Source organism: Aotus nancymaae, unplaced genomic scaffold, assembly GCF_030222135.1.
Source record: "Aotus nancymaae isolate 86718 unplaced genomic scaffold, 86718_ANA_hifiasm-v0.15.2.pri h1tg000089l, whole genome shotgun sequence".
Lineage (NCBI taxonomy): Eukaryota > Metazoa > Chordata > Mammalia > Primates > Aotidae > Aotus > Aotus nancymaae.
Window position 1 is genome coordinate 8,504,475 of NW_026988504.1, and position 17,261 is coordinate 8,521,735.

A 17,261-nucleotide genomic window follows, 5' to 3' on the forward strand; every position below is an offset into this window, starting at 1 on the left:
GATGGACATTTAGTTTGTTTCCATTGCTTGGATATTGTGAATAATGCTGCTTCTAGTGAACACGGGCATGCAGATACCACTTTGTGATCCTGTTTTCAGTTCTTCTGGATAAATACCAGAAGTGGGACTGCTGGATCATGTGACAGTTCTATTTTTAATTTTTTTAGAAACATCTATACTGTTTCCCATAACAGTAGCTGCACCATTTTACCCTCCCACCAACAGTGCACGAGGGTTCTAGTTTCTCCACATTCTCACCAGCATTTGTTGTTTTCTATTGTTTTTCTACATGTGTCTGCATATATATGTGCATGTGTATATACATGTACATACACATACATATACATATATATGCACACATGTAGAAAAACACACATGTATACATATATACACATACACATGTATACATATATACACACATATGTATACATATATACACACACATATATGTATACATATATATACACACACAATGGCTATTGTAACAGGTGTGAAGTGATATCCCATTGTGGTTTTAATTTGCATTTTCCTGATAATGAGTGATGTTGAGCAGCTTTTCATGTATTTGTTGGCCATTTGTAGATTTCCTCCGGAGAAATCTACAAATGTCAAGTCCTTTGCCCGTTTCTTAATCGGGCTTTCTTTTTTTCTTGTAGAGTTTTAGGAGTTCTCTCTATATTTGGCCTATAATTCCTTATCAGATACGTAATTTGCAAATATTTTATCCCATTGTGTGAGCTGCTTTTTATTGTGTTGATATTGTCACTTGGTGCACAAATTTTTAAATTTTAGCCAGGCAAGGTGGTTTGCACCTGTAATCCTGGCTACTCAGGAGGCAGAGGTGAGAGGATCACTTGAACTCAGGAGTTCGAGGCTGCGATGCACCATGATCATGCCTGTAAATAGCCACTGCATTTCAGCCTGGGCAGCACAGCAAGACCCCCATACCTAAAAAAAAAGATATTAGTCAAAAATGCATATTTTAAATTTTCACGAAGCTCCGTGTGTCTGTTTTGTTGCTGTGGGCTGTGCCTTCAGCATCATGTCTGTGAAATCACTGGCAAATCCAATGCTGTGAAACGGTTGCCTTGTGTTTTCTTCTAATTGTTTTGTGGTTTTAGATCTTACATTGAGGTATTTGATTCATTTGAGTTAATTTTTGTCTATGGTATGAGGGAAGGTTCCAATGTCATTCTTTTGCAGATGGATTTCCGGTTTTTAAATTATTACTATTTTTTTTAAAAAATCATTCCCCTTACTCACAAGTAGGTAGCTTCTAGTCCAAGATTTTATCTGGGAGGTAGCGCCTTTGAGTATTCTGACCGTAAGTGGAGTCTCAGACATGGTGCCCCACTTGGGGTGTTCTAACCCTATTGCTCCCCTGAACCCTACAGTTCATCCTCTAAACACTGGCCTCTCTGTAAGGTCATTTGGCTCCAGGAAGCCACTGCCTCGTCTCTGGCTTCACTGTCAACTGCTCGTTTGAGGCTTTTGGTTGGTTTGTTTGGCCTTCGCGGTGTCCTTGGGGTTGGTTGATGCGAGTTCCTTCTTGCTCTCTGGTCACGGCCTCAGCACTCTCTTCATTCTAAGGCTGGTTCTCTTCCTGGCTCCCAGGAAGTAGGCAGCAGACAGAGATCACACCCAGACACCAGACACAAGGGCATCTGAGGAAGAAAGCCAGACCACTCCTCCCAGAAGTTTCCAGAGCCCCCACCCCCATCACATCCCCTCAGTGTCTCATTGGGTGCTTCAGACTCTAGTGACCACCCTTAGCTTAATCACTGACAAGGTGATTGGGACCACCTTGCAGCTGGGACCATCCTCTCCTGATTCACATGTGGAAGGGTAGTCGCCCAGACCTGGTGGTGGCTCCATCCTGGAGTGGAGTTGGGTAGGAGATGACCAAAACACCTGCTGCAGAAGTCTTGCTGGACCCCCCTCGGTTCTAAGCCTCCTCTCAGGTCTTTCTGGACCCCTATGCCTCTGTCTCTGTGAACACAATAAGCTCCTGCCCTTGCACCCGCTCCTGAGACAGGTTGGAGGGGTCTCTGCGGGCTGCAGTGTCAGGAACTTGACGCTTTCTCTCCCTCCCCACCGGCAACTTTCTTTCTGCAAACAGAAGGCTCCAGGAGGACACAGCCTCCTCAGAGCTGAACTTCTGTGCAAGCCAGCATCCCTCACCATCATCCTTTTGTCTCAGAACAAACCCAGGCAACAATGCCACTGGCAAAAAAAAAAAAAAAAAAAAAAAGGTACCGTGATGATTAATACTGAATGTCAACTTGATTGGATTGAAGGATGCCAAGTCTTGTTCCTGAGCGTGTCTGTGAGGGTGTTGCCAAAGGAGATTAACGTGTAAGTCAGTGGACTGGGAGAGGCAGACCCACCCTCAGTCTGGGTGAGCACCGTCCGGTCAGCTGCCAGCATGGCCAGAACAAAAGCAGGCAGAAGAACGTGGAAAGCCTAGACTGGGTGAGTCTTCTGGCCTCTATCTTTCTCCCGCACTGGATGCTTCCTGCCCTTGAACATTGGACTCCATGTTCTTCAGCTTCTGGACTCTAGGACTCACACCAGTGATTCGTCAGGGGTTCTTGGGCCTTCGGCCACAGACTGAAGGTCGCTCTGTCGGCTTCCCTGCTTTTGAGTTTTGGGGACTTGGACTTGCTTTCTGGCTCCTCAACTTGCAGACGGCCTATTGTGGGACTTTACCTTGTGACCGTGTGAGTCAATTTTCCTAATAAATTTCCCTTCATATATGTGTGTGTGTATATATATATATATATATATATATCCTATCAGTTCTGTCCCTCTAGAGAACCCTGACTAATACAGGTACTAAACTTTATTCAGCTGCCAATTTCTGTCCTTAATCTACGTTTGCCAGGGAACAACTGGCCCGCAAATACTCACGGGCGTTACCTTGGCTCTCCTCCCTTACTTACTCACAAGTAGGTAGTTTCTAGTCCACCGTTTTACCTGGAAGGTGGTGCCGTTGAGTATTCTGGGCGTAAGTGGAGTCTCAGACACGGCTGGCTCCCCACTTGGGTGGCCTCAAGGTCACACCCAGGGAGGGAGCGTCTAACCTCAGGGCATCCTCGGGGGCATCAGTCAAAGGGAGATGGGGCCACAGGCCTGAGAGCAGGAAGCTGCAGAATTCTGCAAGGCACTGCTCAGGATCCACAGTCAGGAGGTCCCCTGTATGTGCGTGTAGAATCTAGGGTGACCCTTTGACAGAGATGCCTCGTCAAGCCTTTGTTTCAGAGACACCGCTCTTCATCCATTACTGATTGGCCATTTATCATGAAGCAAGAGGAGGCAGAGAAAAGAGGGGGTTCCAGCAAGGCCAGAGCAGCCAGAGACAGTGAACGATGCCACCCAATATCTGGCTCCCAAGTTTATGCAGGAAAAAGGGGACGTTTTGTGTCTTCTGGGGTCTCCTTTGGTGATGTGTCCCTGTGGTGGCCCTTGGTGTGCTGTGATAAGCCACCTGCAGCAGTCACTAGGAAACCCCAGTAGAGACTGTGTTGCCAGCGTAGCAGAGAGCCAACAGCCTCTCTCTTGCTTGGTGAACAGATGCTTCCCTGGCCCATATGTGTCTCCACCACCCGTAACGTGACATCAATGTCCCAAAGATAAGCTGAACACTAAACTGATTCCGTAGAGCGAATACGGGAAGGAAAATCCAGCTCTAATCATACCCTACTCACCAAGCAGGAAAGACATGCATAAGCTTCACCGGAAAGTCTTATTTTAGGGCATGGTCCTGATCACAAAGAGAGAAAACAAGGGCCTTGGAGAGGAAAGGCAGCTAGCCAGAGGCAGGAGGGACCTGTGGCCGGGAGTCCGGAGCAATGGTGGGACATATTGGGGGAGGGGGACATTCCGTGGTTTATATGTGCATTCTGCCGATTATGGAATCAAGATGGACTGACAGTCATATTCCCATCACTGGTCCATCCAGGCTCCAAACATTTTCCGCCACCATTACCTGTCCCAATATTTGAAATTAAGACCTAGCTGGAGGGGTGAGGGGAAAAGGCAGACGAAAGAGAACTACAAAGGTGAACCAGGCTGGAGATGGGAGGGCTTCGTAACAAGCCTCCAGACCGAGGTGGTGGCCACAAGCCACGTGTGGCTCTTGGGCACCTGAACATGTGACCAGCTTGTGTCAAGATGTTCTGTAAGTGTCAAATACATATGAGGCTTTCAAGATATCATGAACAAATAATTTAATTTAAAATATCTCCATTATCATTGAAATGACATTATTTTGAGTGCTTTGGGCTAAATCAAATCTACAATAGATATGAATTTTGCCTTTTTAAAGGCTTTTTTTGTGTGGCTACTAGAAAATTTAAAATTATACACTTGGGAGCCGGGCATGGTGGCTCACGCCTGTAATCCCAGAACTTTGGGAAGCCAAGGCAGATGAATCATGAGGTCAGGAGTTCGAGACCAGCCTGGTCAATGTGGTGAAATTCCCTCTCTACTAAAAATACAAAAAATTAGCTGGGTGTGGTGGTGCATTCCTGTAATCCTAGCTACTCGGGAGGCTGAGGCAAGAGACTCACTTGAACCCAGGAGGCGGAGGTTGCAGTGAGCCAAGATCATGCCACTGTACTCCAGCCTGGTCAACAGAGCGAGATTCCATCTCAAAAAAAAAAAAATTACACACATGGCTGGCATTATATTTCTATTGGATTGTGCTGGGCTGTTGACCACGTGGCATCAGGATTTTGCAGGAGCTGGAGGGAGGTTCATGTGGCTGCCTTCAATCCTACTCCCTTCCCGCCTCCTGGAACTGGAAGGGTCAGGGTGGAAGGGCCTGTCCTGCTCCTAAGTGGGGATATTTTGAGGGAAATGACAGAGGAACGACGACGCATAGCTGAGCACAGGCAGACTGAATGTCCCCTGTGTGCTGGACACTGAGTGTGTTCTGGGGACAAAACATCATTCCTGCACTCAGAGAGCACCCCCCCACAAGCCAGCCTCTTTCCAGGGACAAGTGCCACAAGTGTGTAACATACAAGACAGATGCCCTGAGGTGGCTGCTGAGAGGCGATAGCCATCTGATTCCACGGTGACCAACAGAGACTTTGGGGGCAGAACATAACACCCGGGGCATGGAAGGATAAGTAGGAGACTCCCATGGAGAAGGAGGAAGGGGCCTTCTAGACAAGGGGGGTATGTACACCTCACAAGGACAAGAAAGAGCGTGGGGAAAGGGGCGGCTTCTCAGGATGGCAGGAGGCGGAGATGCAGAGCTAGATGAGCAGGTAGGGTCTAGTCAAAAGCATCAGACGCTGCGCCAAGAAAGATCAAGAGCTTCTGAGAATAAAATCAGGAGGGGTGCTCTAGCATCTTCTAGTCTTTTCTCTCCTGGGCAACTCTTTTGAGTCCTTTGTGGCTTTAAACTTTTTTTTTTTTTGAGACGGAGTCTTGCTCTGTCACCCAGTCTGGAGTGCACTGGTGCGATCTCTGCTAACGGCAACCTCCGCCGCCCAGGTTCAAGCGATTCTCATGCCTCAGCCTCCCGAGTAGCTGGGATTACAGGCATGCGCCACCACACCTGGCTAATTTTTGTATTTTTAATAGAGATGAGGTTTCACCATGTTGGCCAGGCTGTTCTCGAACTCCTGATGTCAGGTGATCCACTGACCTCGGCCTCCCAAAGTGCTGGGATTATAGGTGTGAGACACCCCGCCCAGCCCAAAATACAATCGTTAAGCCTAAGAAAGAAAAGCAACCTGGGTCTGCACAGCATTTGCTAAGGCTGCTCCTAAGGCACCTGGCAGAACCTGGGACTGGATCCCCTTAGGACAGACACACCCAGGCCTGAATAATGGACACCAAAGAGGCAACTGGCAGGCTCAGGGCATCTGGATTCTGGGCCTGGTTCTGTTGCGACCTTCCCTCTCTGGTCCCTTCTCTGATTTCCTTCCTCCTGTCCTCCTAACATCACGGGTACGTGAGCGCGGTAGATTTCTTGGCTTTGAACAGACCTCCGCTGTAAATTTCTAGAAGAGCACATGAGCCCTCTGCATGGCAGGCACCAACCGATGTCTGTTGGTGGTGACAGGGAGGAGGGGAGAAGAAGGAGGAGGCAGCAGAAACCTTCTTATCTTTCTTACTTCCTCATCCCAGTGTGAGGACAGCACTTGGTACCTACTAGACAGTTAACAATAGATACTAACTAAGGGAATGAGGAAATGACGAGAAGTGGGGGTGGTGGGGAGTGTGAGAGTGAGGCCTGGCTCTGAGAGAAAGAGACAGTCCATTCAAACTAAAATTCAGCATTGGAGGATGGGTGGGAAGAAAGTTTAAAAAGACCCATGGAACGTTTTCCAGGCCCGAAGGAGCCGTGTCATGACCTGGCTTTTCTCTAATGAGCCAACAAACGCTCGAAACCAGTGGTTCTCCACTGGTGGCGATGTTGCCCCGCACCTGGCAGTATCCAGAGACACAGTTGGTCGTCACAACTGATGTGTGTATGGGGGTGGCTACTGGCATCTGGTAAGTAGAGGCTAGGGATTCTGCGAAGCATCTTCCAGTGTGCAGAACGACAAAGACTTATCCCATATAAATGGCAGTAAAGTCAAATACTGAGTTACCAGAAGAGCCAGAATTCTACCCTTAGGTATATACCCAAGAGAAATGAAAATATATGCCCACATGGCAATGTGCACAAGTGTGTATAGCAGCTCACGCCTGTGATCCCAGCACTTTGGGAGGTCAAGGCAGGCCGATCACCTGAGGTCAGGAGTTTGAGACCGGCCTGACTAACATGGAGAAACCCCCTCTCTACTAAAAATACAAAATTAGCTGGGTGTAGTACCTCAATCCCAGCTACTCAGGAGGCTGAGGCAGCAGAATCACTTGAACCCAGGAGGCAGAGGTGGCGGTGAGTGATGATCGTGCCACTGCACTTCAGACTGGGTAACAAAAGTGAAACTCCATCTCAAAAAAAAAAAAAGTCACGCCTGTAATCCCAGCACTTTGGGAGGCCGAGGTGGGTGGATCACGAGGTCAAGAGATCGAGACCATCCTGGTCAACATGATGAAACCCCGTCTCTACTAAAAATACAAAAAATTAGCTGGGCATGGTGGCGCGTGCCTGTAATCCCAGCTAGTCAGGAGGCTGAGGCAGGAGAATTGCCTGAACCTAGGAGGCGGAGGTTGCAGTAAGCCAAGATCGCGCCATTGCACTTCAGCCTGGATAACGAGCGAAAGTCCGTCTCAAAAAAAAAAAAGTATGTGTAGCAGCATTATTCACAGTAGCCAAAAGGTAGAAGCAACCCAGGAGTCCACTAACTGGTGAATGAATGAACAAAATGTGGTTCATCCATACAACGGGATATTATTCAGCTGTAGAAAGCAATGAAGTACCAATCCATGCGACAACATGGATGAACCGTGAAAACATGCTAAATGAAAGCACTCAGACACAGAGGGCCACATACTGTATGACTCCATTTATACAAAGTGTCCAGAATAGGTAAATCCATAGAGAAAGAAAGTAAAGTAGTGGTTGTCAGGGGATGGGGGAGGAAATAGGGGGTCTGGGGGAATGACTGGTAGTGGGTGTGGGGTTTTTTTAGGATTAATGAAAATGTTCTGAAATTAGATAGTGATGGGCTGGGTGCAGTGGCTCATGCCTGTAATCCCAGCACTTTGGGAGGAAGAGGCGAGCAGATCACCTGAGGTCAGGAGTTCGAGACCAGACTGGCTAACATGGTGAAACTCTGTCTCTGCTAAAACAAAAATTAACTGGGCGTGTTGACACATGCCTGTAATCTCAGCTACTTGGTAAGCTGAGGCAGGAGAATTGCTTGAACCTGAGAGGTGGAGGTTGCAGTGAGCCAAGGTCACACTGCTGCACTCCAGCCTGGGTGACAAGAGTAAAACTCTGTCAAAAAAAAAAAAAAAAGAGAGAGAGAAGAAAAGAAAGGAAAAAAAAAAGAAATTAGATAGTGATGATGGGCACACAATTTTGTGAATCTTCTAAGACCCACTGAATCACAAGTGTTAAAGGTTGGATTTTATCTGTCTGAATATCTTTTTTAAAAATTAAATACAATGATATGGTTTGGCTGTGTCCTCACCCAAATTTCTTCTTGAATTGTAGCTCCTATAATTCCCATGGGTTGTGGGAGGGACCTGGTGGGAAATCATTGAATCATGGGGGCAGTTTCCCCTGTACTGTTCTAGTGGTAGTTAACAAGTCTCATGAGACCTGATGGTTTTATAAGGGAAAACCTCTTTCACTTGGTTCTCATTCTCTCGTTTGCTGCCGTGTAAAACATGGCTTTCGCCTTCCACCATGACTGTGAGGTCTCCTCAGCCACATGGAACTGTGAGTCCGTTAAACCTCTTTTTCTTTATAAATTACCCAGTTTGGGGTATGTCTTTATCAGCAACGTGACAATGGACCAATGCATACAATAATGCCAAGACTGAGACATGCTAATACGTACAATATTAGTAATGCCAAGATTGAGAAACCTTACTCCTAAACAAAGAATGTAGCTGGGCATGATGGCTCATGCCTATAATCCCAGCACTTTGGGAGGCTGAGGGGGGAGGATTGCTTGAGCACAGGAGTTTGAGACCAGCCTGTGCTGGCAAGATCCCTTCTCTATAAAACATTTAAAATAATAAATCCATAATAAAAACAAAGACTGATACCAGGAGCAGAATATTTGGTAATGGAACACAAAGAAAGACAGAGGCAGGGCAGGCCGTTCGAGGCACCTGTTCAACTCCATGCCCGTGGGCTGCCTCCTGCCTGCTCAGGTAACCTCCCAGGTAGCTGAAATCAGAAAACCAGATGAGGGTCACAGGCATTCATCTTCCTGGAAAGGAGTGTCCCCAAAATAAATCACTTGAGTTATTGTAGAGTCTGAGTCTCTCTTCTTGTCTGGATGGTTGTCAATTTCTAGATTTGGAGGAATGAGAACCAGACCCAGGTAAATTCACCAAAGTCGTATCCCTAGAGGAGATCTACTAACCACGACCTTTGCATCGTTTAACTCATCAACCTCAGAAGCCCTGGAGGGGTTGATCCATTTTAGGAGGCAGAATCCTCCCCAGGGGCACAGGTACATCCATCCAAGCCCGGCACATTCTCCCTGACTCCCACCTCAATGTCACCCGTGCATGTCCTCATTAAATCCCACAAGAGGGAGGTCAGAAAGAAGTTCTGGGCTTTTTCTGACCTCCTGTAGGGGGATGAATTTGAGACTCAGAGCAAGCAGACAGTTGCGGGAAGGAAGAGGAACTTACATCATGGATTGACAACAGCATTGCATGACTTGTGCACTCGCCGCATTTTAAAGGCTGGCAGCACCCCATTTTCACAATGTCTTTCTCATCTGTCCTTCCTGATGCTCAGGGTGGTGGGCCCGGTTAGTCTTGAGTCCACTCTGGACCAGGCTGTAAATAGACTGAAGTCACCTTATTTGAGCTGAGTTCCTTTACCCGTGAAGTACCCTTTGAGTCATCCTTTGGGTACACCCCCTTACCAACCTAAGCCTCAGTTTTTATATCTGCAAAATGGATGGTGCATGACCTCCTCTGCCCCTTTCAGCCCCAACCTGCCATGACTCAGAGCCAGTTTCCATGACTCCCAGGTCAGGCCATTCTAATCACCAACCGGGCTGGGCTGCCTCTGCCAGCACAGAATTTGAAACGGGGGAGACTTGCTGCCTCGAAATATCTGTAGTCAGAGAGTGGCTTTTTCTAAAGCTCTGTCCTCAGGAGGAAGGATGTTTGCAGTGACAGAGGGTGGAGGCAGGTGTTGGTCCCAGTACTAAAGCCCTGGTAATGGGTCCACATTTGAGATAAGAGGGAGGCTGGAAGCTCTGCCCTTTACACACCTTCCTTGCCAGGTTTCACAGGAGCTCCCAATGTAGATTTTGGAGGTCTGTTCCCTCGGGTATATGTGCTCGGGCTGTGCTTCAGGCATGGGCCTGGGACCTCGGAGCAGGGCTGGAAGAGGCTGTATCTCAGATTTGTGTTCTCCAGCACGTTTCCCACCCAGCATTGTGGAGCACCGAGCAACTCTGACTGTGAGGATGGAGTCTGCACACTGAATGCATGTGATTCTGTGGCTGAGCGGTGTGACTTGAACCCCAGTGGAAGACTGCCGGGCCATGGAGGTGTCGGCAGCAGCCCGGGACTTCAGCTGAAATGTGGCTCAGGCCACAGGGTCAGTGCTGGAAGTGACAAGAGGCCATGCATCCTCCAGGGGCTTCATGGGGGCTGCACATTCGCAGTGACCGTTTTGGATGCCAACCCACATTACTGTGGATGAGCCTCACCATGGGAGCCTCCGAAGCTGAGGTCCAAGTGAAAGACGGAGTTTCTCCCCAGGGAGTGATGAAATATGAGTTTATAAGACTCTAGGCTTCTGCCCCTTCCTTCCCTAGGATTTCGGGAGAGTCCTGGACTGCTACCTAAATCCCTGTTCTTCCCTCCGAGTCTTTTCTCCTCCACTCCGTGGCTGGCTGCATTAGAATGGGTGAGAAAATGAGGCATCCTAAACCTTTCAAGAGTAAGATCACAAAGTCCCACTCAGGCCCAGGGATGTCCCTTCCTTGTCCCCTCAGTTTCATCCTGAGTCTCATTCAGGATTCTGGGCCCAACTCCCCCTGCCCCAGAGGCTCCTAGGTCTCTCCAGAGGAGCAGAGACTGGCGAGATCTTCAAATCCTAATAAATGAGCCTCCAGGTGGGGTGTGGATGTTTTGATAAGTGGGCAGGGAGATGCTGGTAGCAACAGGTCGCACATAGCCCTCGAGGGAATGCAAGTGACCCAGACTGGGTGACCCATCCTAGCAGTGTGAATCTTCATAGCTTGCTGTCACGTTGGTAAATCAAAGAGCAGTGATCAAAAATCAGGAGGACGCGGAGCCAGATGGCCGAATAGAAACCTCCAGTGGTCCAGACACTGTGGCTCGCACCTGTAATCCCAGCACTTTGGGAGGCTAAGGTGGGTGAATCACTTGAGGCCAGGAGTTTGAGGCCAGCCTGGACATCATGGTGAAACCCCCGTCTCTACAAAAAATAGAAAAATGAGCTGGGCGTGATGGCACACACCTGTAGTCCCAGCTACTTGGGAGACTGAGGCACACAAATTGCTTGAATCTGGGAGGCAGAGATTGTAGTGAGCAGATATTGTGCCACTGCACTCCAGCCTGGGTGACAGAGCAAGACTGTCTCAAAAAAAAAAAAAAAAAGAAAGAAAGAAAGAAAAAGAAAAATGCCTCCAATGATTATCCATCTCCCCTACCACAGGAACACTAAATTGAACCACTATCCACACAAGAACACGCCCTCATAGGAACCAAAAATAAGCTTAGATACCAGCTTAGCCACAGTGGGGTAGAGCACCCAGTGGGCTCCTGGGGTCCCCGATCACAGGTATTGGATCCTGGATGACATTTCTGGACCTGCCCTGGACCCGAAGGAAGCTCAGTGCCCTGAAGGGAGAGACTGAGGACTGGCAGCATCATCACAAGCTGACTGCAGACCCCATGGGCCTGGAGGGAGCGTCGGCAGTCCCTGAGCAGCACTTGCTGCAGGCCTGGGGCGGTGGTGACCACGGGGGGAGACTCCTGCTTGAGGAAAGGGGAGGGAAGACTGGGAAGGACCGTGTCTCGTGGCTCGGGTACCAGCTTAGCTGCAGTAGGATAGAGTGTCAGGTAGATTCCTAACGCTCCTGGCTCCAGGCCTTGGCTCTGGGATGGCATCTCCAGACCCACCTGGGGCTGGGGAAGAACCTGCCACCCTGAAGGGAAGGACGCAATCTTGGCTGGATTTGCCACCTTCTGACTGTAGAGTGCTTGGGCCTTGAGTGAACGTGGGCTGCTGCCAGGCAGTGGTCACTGCCGGCCTTGGGTAACAGCAGCTTTGGAGGGCAAAGTGGGTGGATCATGAGGTCATGGGATCGAGATCATTCTGGCCAACATGGTGAAATCTCGTCTCTCCTAAAATTAGCCAGGCGTGGTGGCGTGTGCCTGTAGTCCCAGCTACTTGGGAGGCTGAGGCAGGGGAATCACTTGAACCTGGGAGGAGGAAGTTGCAGTGAGCCGAGATTGCGCCACTGCACTCCAGCCTGGAGATGGAGCAAGACTCCGTCTCAAAAAAAAAAAAAAAAAAAGAGGCAGACATTTGATTCTAAGGGAAACGTTAAATAGGGAGGCTAAGGAGAAAGTTCCAGATGACACCGTGTTGATTATGGAGTTTCAGCTCTCTCTTCGTGAAGCTCCCCCTCTCCACACACACCCCGCAGTTTTCCGGAGGCTCCGAGAGGCCAGCTATGGCCTCAGTGAGGACGAAGCTGCTTCAACTTCTTTTGTTATGTGAGTGAAAATGGCCCCAAAGTCCCATTTCCCAGAGCTCTTTCTCTGCCACTTGCAGAGAATCGTATGCAGACCTTTCTCCTGACCCCATGTCCTTTTGGTCAGCTGATGGCCTGTGGTATTGATAATCTAACAAGTTTAGGACATGCATGACCCTCTCGCCGCCCCGGCACGGAATGCTCGGTGACCGAGTTTTTCGATTCTGTTCTGCTTCTGTGGAAGCCAGAGCAGCTTGGCCCATTGATACTCTTCAGGTGACTTTGATCTTGAATTCAGTTAATTGAATGTGAGGTGATTATGGACCCCTGTCAGTCAAAGCTCCTTACTTCTTCCTCATAATCCATCATCCCTTTTGTTCCCTGGCATTCCAGATTCATCCACTGCACGCATGAACTAACAGACAGATGCCAGGGTCGCACTTTACTTTTTTTTTTGAAATGGAGTCTCACTCTGTCACCCAGGCTGGAGTGCAGTGGTGTAATCCCAGCTCACTACACCCTCCACCCCCCAGGTTCAAATGATTCTCCTGCCTTAGCCTCCCAAGTGGCTGGGATTACAGGTGCCTGCCACCATGCCTAGGTAATTTTTGCATTTTTAGTAGAGACAGGGTTTGACCATGTTGCCCAGGCTGGTCTCAAACTCCTGACCTCAGGTGATCCACCTGCCTCGGCCTCCCAAAGGGCTGGGATTACAGGGGTCAGCCACCGCATCTGGTTGGTATGGCCACACCCTTACAGATTGTTCTAATATGTCACTACTGAACACTTGCCACCACAGCTTGCATAGACAGCTGAGATCACTCAGTCACCTCATCATCTGCGATCAGCCACATCTGCTGTTGGATTTTACTAGGAAAAGAGTGGCTAGTTACACTTTAATAATTTATTAAGAAGGTCGGCTGGGCACGGTGGCTCACGCCTGTAATCCCAGCACTTTGGGAAGCCAGGGCAGGCGGATCACGAGGTCAGGAGATTGAGACCATCTTGGCTAACACGGTGAAACCCCGTCTCTACTAAAAATACAAAAATTAGCCAGATGTGGTAGCATGCGCCTGTAGTCCCAGATACTCGGGAGGCTAAGGCAGAAGAATCACTTGAACCCGGGAGGTGGAGCTTGTGGTGAGCTGAGATCGCACCACTGCACTCCACTCTAGCCTGGGCAACAGAGTGAGACTCCGTCTTAGGAAAAAAAAAGAAAAATAGGCCCAGAGGTGAGGAAACAGCATGGGGGACCCAGGGAGAGAGTGGCAGGGCCTTTTGTTAAGAGCTTGCATCAGCTGGGTGTGGTGGTTCACACTGATCAGGGGTCCCAGCCACTCAGGAGGCTGAGACGGGACGATTGCTTGAGCCTAGGAGGTTAAGCCCAACTGGGACCACATAGTGCAACCCTGTACGTATAAATAAATAAGAGTAGCCGGGCACAGTGGCTTACGTCTGTGATCCCAGCACTTTGGGAGGCCGAGGTGGGTGGATCACCTGAGGTCAGGGGTTTGAGACTAGCCTGGCCAACACGGCAAAACCCCATCTCTACTAAAATACAAAAATTAGCCCGGGGTGGTGGCAGGCGCCTGTAATCCCAGCTACTTGGAAGGCTGAGGAAGGAGAATCACTTGAACCTGAGAGGTGGAGGCTGTAGTGAGCCTAGACTGTGCCACTGCACTCCAGCCTGGGTGACACAGTGAGACTCCCTCTCAAAAAAAGAAAAAAAAGAAATAAAGAAGAGCTTGCTTCAGAGCCTGGTGAGGGTGAACGCACTGAGGGGCACTGGACCATTGCTGGAACAAATGAGGAAACTGAGACCCAGATGGCCTTGAATGGCAGCCCCAGATCATGTAGGTCACAAAGGCAGAGGTGGGATTTAAGCCTATCTGACCCCAAACCCATTACACCAATCACAGGTGGGGTGGCTGCTCTTGCCTTTCACACACTGCAATTGGGGAGGGAAAATCTAGGAATTGGGAAGGGGCAATTGGACATGAAATAAAGAAACTCAAGATTAGAGAGGAGGTGACTTTTGTTTTTTTTTGAGATGGAGTCTTGCTCTGTCGCCAAGGCTGGAGTACAATGGCATGATCTCAGCTCACTGCAACCTCCACCTCCCAGATTCAAGCGATTCTCCTGCCTCAGCTGCTGAAGTACCTGGAATTACAGGCGCCCACCACCACACCCGGCTAATTTTTGTATTTTTAGTAAAGACGGGGTGTCACCACATTGTCCAGGCTGGTGTTAAACTCCTGACCTTAGGTGATCCGCCTGCCTTAGCCTCCCAAAGTGCTGGGACTACAGTCACGAGCCACCGTGCCAGGCCAAGGAGCTGTTTTCTTTCGGCACAAAACAGCCAAGGACTGGGTGGGTAGAGAGTCTGGAAAGCCATGCAGGAGTTTTCTGTCTGTTCCTCTGTTTCAGGCCCTCCCCCTTCTCAGTTGCACTGACCCAGAAAGTACAAAGTTCCTTTGGCATCGATAGACCAACAAATTCAACAGGCTTGGAATCCAGAAATGTGTGATTCCCCACATGGCCACAGGGTGGAGATATGTGGCTATCAAATCTATGTTCTGGTTCCCAGGCAGAGTCAGATCTACAAACCAGGGCTGGGGTTTGCCTCAACAGTAAACTTTAAAAACAAAGAAACAAAATCGTGAGGTCATTTTCTAAACTGTGGCTAATTCAGCCCTGAGTCATCTTTCTAAAGGACTTGGGCCAATTAGAAAATGTCTTTCACTTCCTTAGCCCGACTGTGAACCTGTGGATGATTAACCTAACATCATTTAATCCTGCAAACATCTATCATGTTGGCTTTCTGTGGCAAGCGAGGTGCTGTATTTTGAAGGCGAACCTGGGACTGTAAAAGACAAGGACAACCTCGGGAGCGCTTCACCAACTACTTTCAGAAAACACGGGGGTGGCAGCTTGGTGTACGCGGCTCGTTCAGAGACAGCGTCAGCAAACTGTTCTCAGATGGTTCTGCGGAAAAATGCACAGATAGCAACAGTCACAAAAAAAGTGGCAAATTAAAAAAAAAAGGTAAATCTGGGAAAATGACATATGGGAGTTCTTTGTACCATTTCCACAATTTTTCCTTAAGTTTGAAATTGTTTCAAGGTTTAAGGTTTTTGTTTTGAGATGGAGTCTTGCTCTGTCACTGAGGCGGGACTGCAGTGGTGCACGATCCCGGCTCACTGTAACCGCCGCCTCCAGGGCTCAAGCGATTCTCCTGCCAGGCTGGCCTCAAACTCTTGAACTTGAATGATCCACCCACCTTGGCCTCCCAAAGTGCTTGGGATTACAGGCGTGAGCCACCGCACCCAGCCAAAGATTGCTATTTCAAACTTGCCATACACTTGGCAATAGCTATCAAAATCCCAAGTGTGCAGATTTTGAATTTCTCCAACTTTACCCTTCAGCTCTCTATGAAAATGTACAGAATGGCATGTGTATGTCATGGCACAAACACTGGAATGTTATGGGATGTTCTGCAGCATTTATAGAAGGTAAAATAATCTCAAAGATGGTTGCGACATACTACTGTGCAGGAATAGTGGGAATGGGGAGGATAGGTATATACAGGAATGGGGAGGAGCATATACATATAGGCCATATATATGTGTATATATGTGCAAGATGATTAACTAAGGTGAGAAACATAAGGAACTCTGGATACCTCGGGACAGAAATAATAAAGGAACTGACTTTTCACTGTATATTCTCCTGTAAATTTTGAGTTTGGGTAGGGCATGGTAGCTCATGCCTATAATCCTAGCATTTTGGGAGGCTGAAGTGGGTGGATTGCTTGAGCTCAGGAGTTCAAGTGCAGTCTGGGCAACACGACGAAACCCTATCTCTATAAAAAATTGAAAAATTAGCCGGGCGTGGTGGTGCACGCCTGGAGTTCTAGCTACTCAGGAGGCTGAGGCAGGAGAATTGCTGGAGCCTGGGAGTTCGAGGCTGCAGTGAGCCATAATTGCACCATTGCACTCTAGCCTGGGCAACAGAGCAAGACCCTGTCTCTGGTTTGACAAAGATGACCCTTCCCAGTGTACTTGGTGGAATGCAGAGCTTCCTAGAAGGGAGTTGGGTAGTAAGACTTCTGGAAGACTATGGAAAGCCAGCCCATTCCCTCCTGCTGTGAGACCTCCTTGGAGAACAGGGGTGGTCGCAACTGAGACTCACTGGTAGGAAGTGATAGGAAGGACTCCCAAGGGGCTGCCACTTTCCAAGGGGCAGGTGGTTTATACCTGGGAACTTATTCGCTCACCAAGCCTTAGAGATTGACAGGGCAAGGGGCTGGGGTCAGTGTGTGGCTGTGGCTGTAACACGCTCCTGCCCTAGCCTCGCCGCCGCCACTCCACCCAGTTTTATTGTGGAGGCTGTAGTTGTTACAGTGGCTGGCATTGATAGCCTAGACATTTGCATTTTACAGAGGACTTACTTTTTTTTTTTTCTTTGAGACAGAGTCTTGTTCTGTCGCCAGGCTGGAGTGCAGTGGTGCGATCTTGGCTCACTGCAACCTCCACCTTCCAGATTCAAGTGATTCTCCCGCCTCAGACTCCTGAGTAGCTGAGATTACAGGGGTGTGCCACCACACCCAGCTAATTTTTTTTGTTTTTAGTAGAGATGGGGTTTCACCATGTTGGCCAGGGTGGTCTTGATCTCCTGACCTCGTGATCCGCCCACCTCCGCTTCCGAAAGTGCTGGGATTACAGGTGTGAGCCACCATGCCCGGCCGAGGACTTACTTCTAATTGATAGAAATTCAGACCGAATTAAAGAAAAACTATTAATTCATAGAATTATAGAGAATTAAAGTTCACTCCTATTGAGGAGAAGGGGTCCCTCGAACAACCTCCTGAGTCTTAGAATCTGTCTGGTGCCACGCGCCTCTGTGTTTTAAACCAGAATTCCA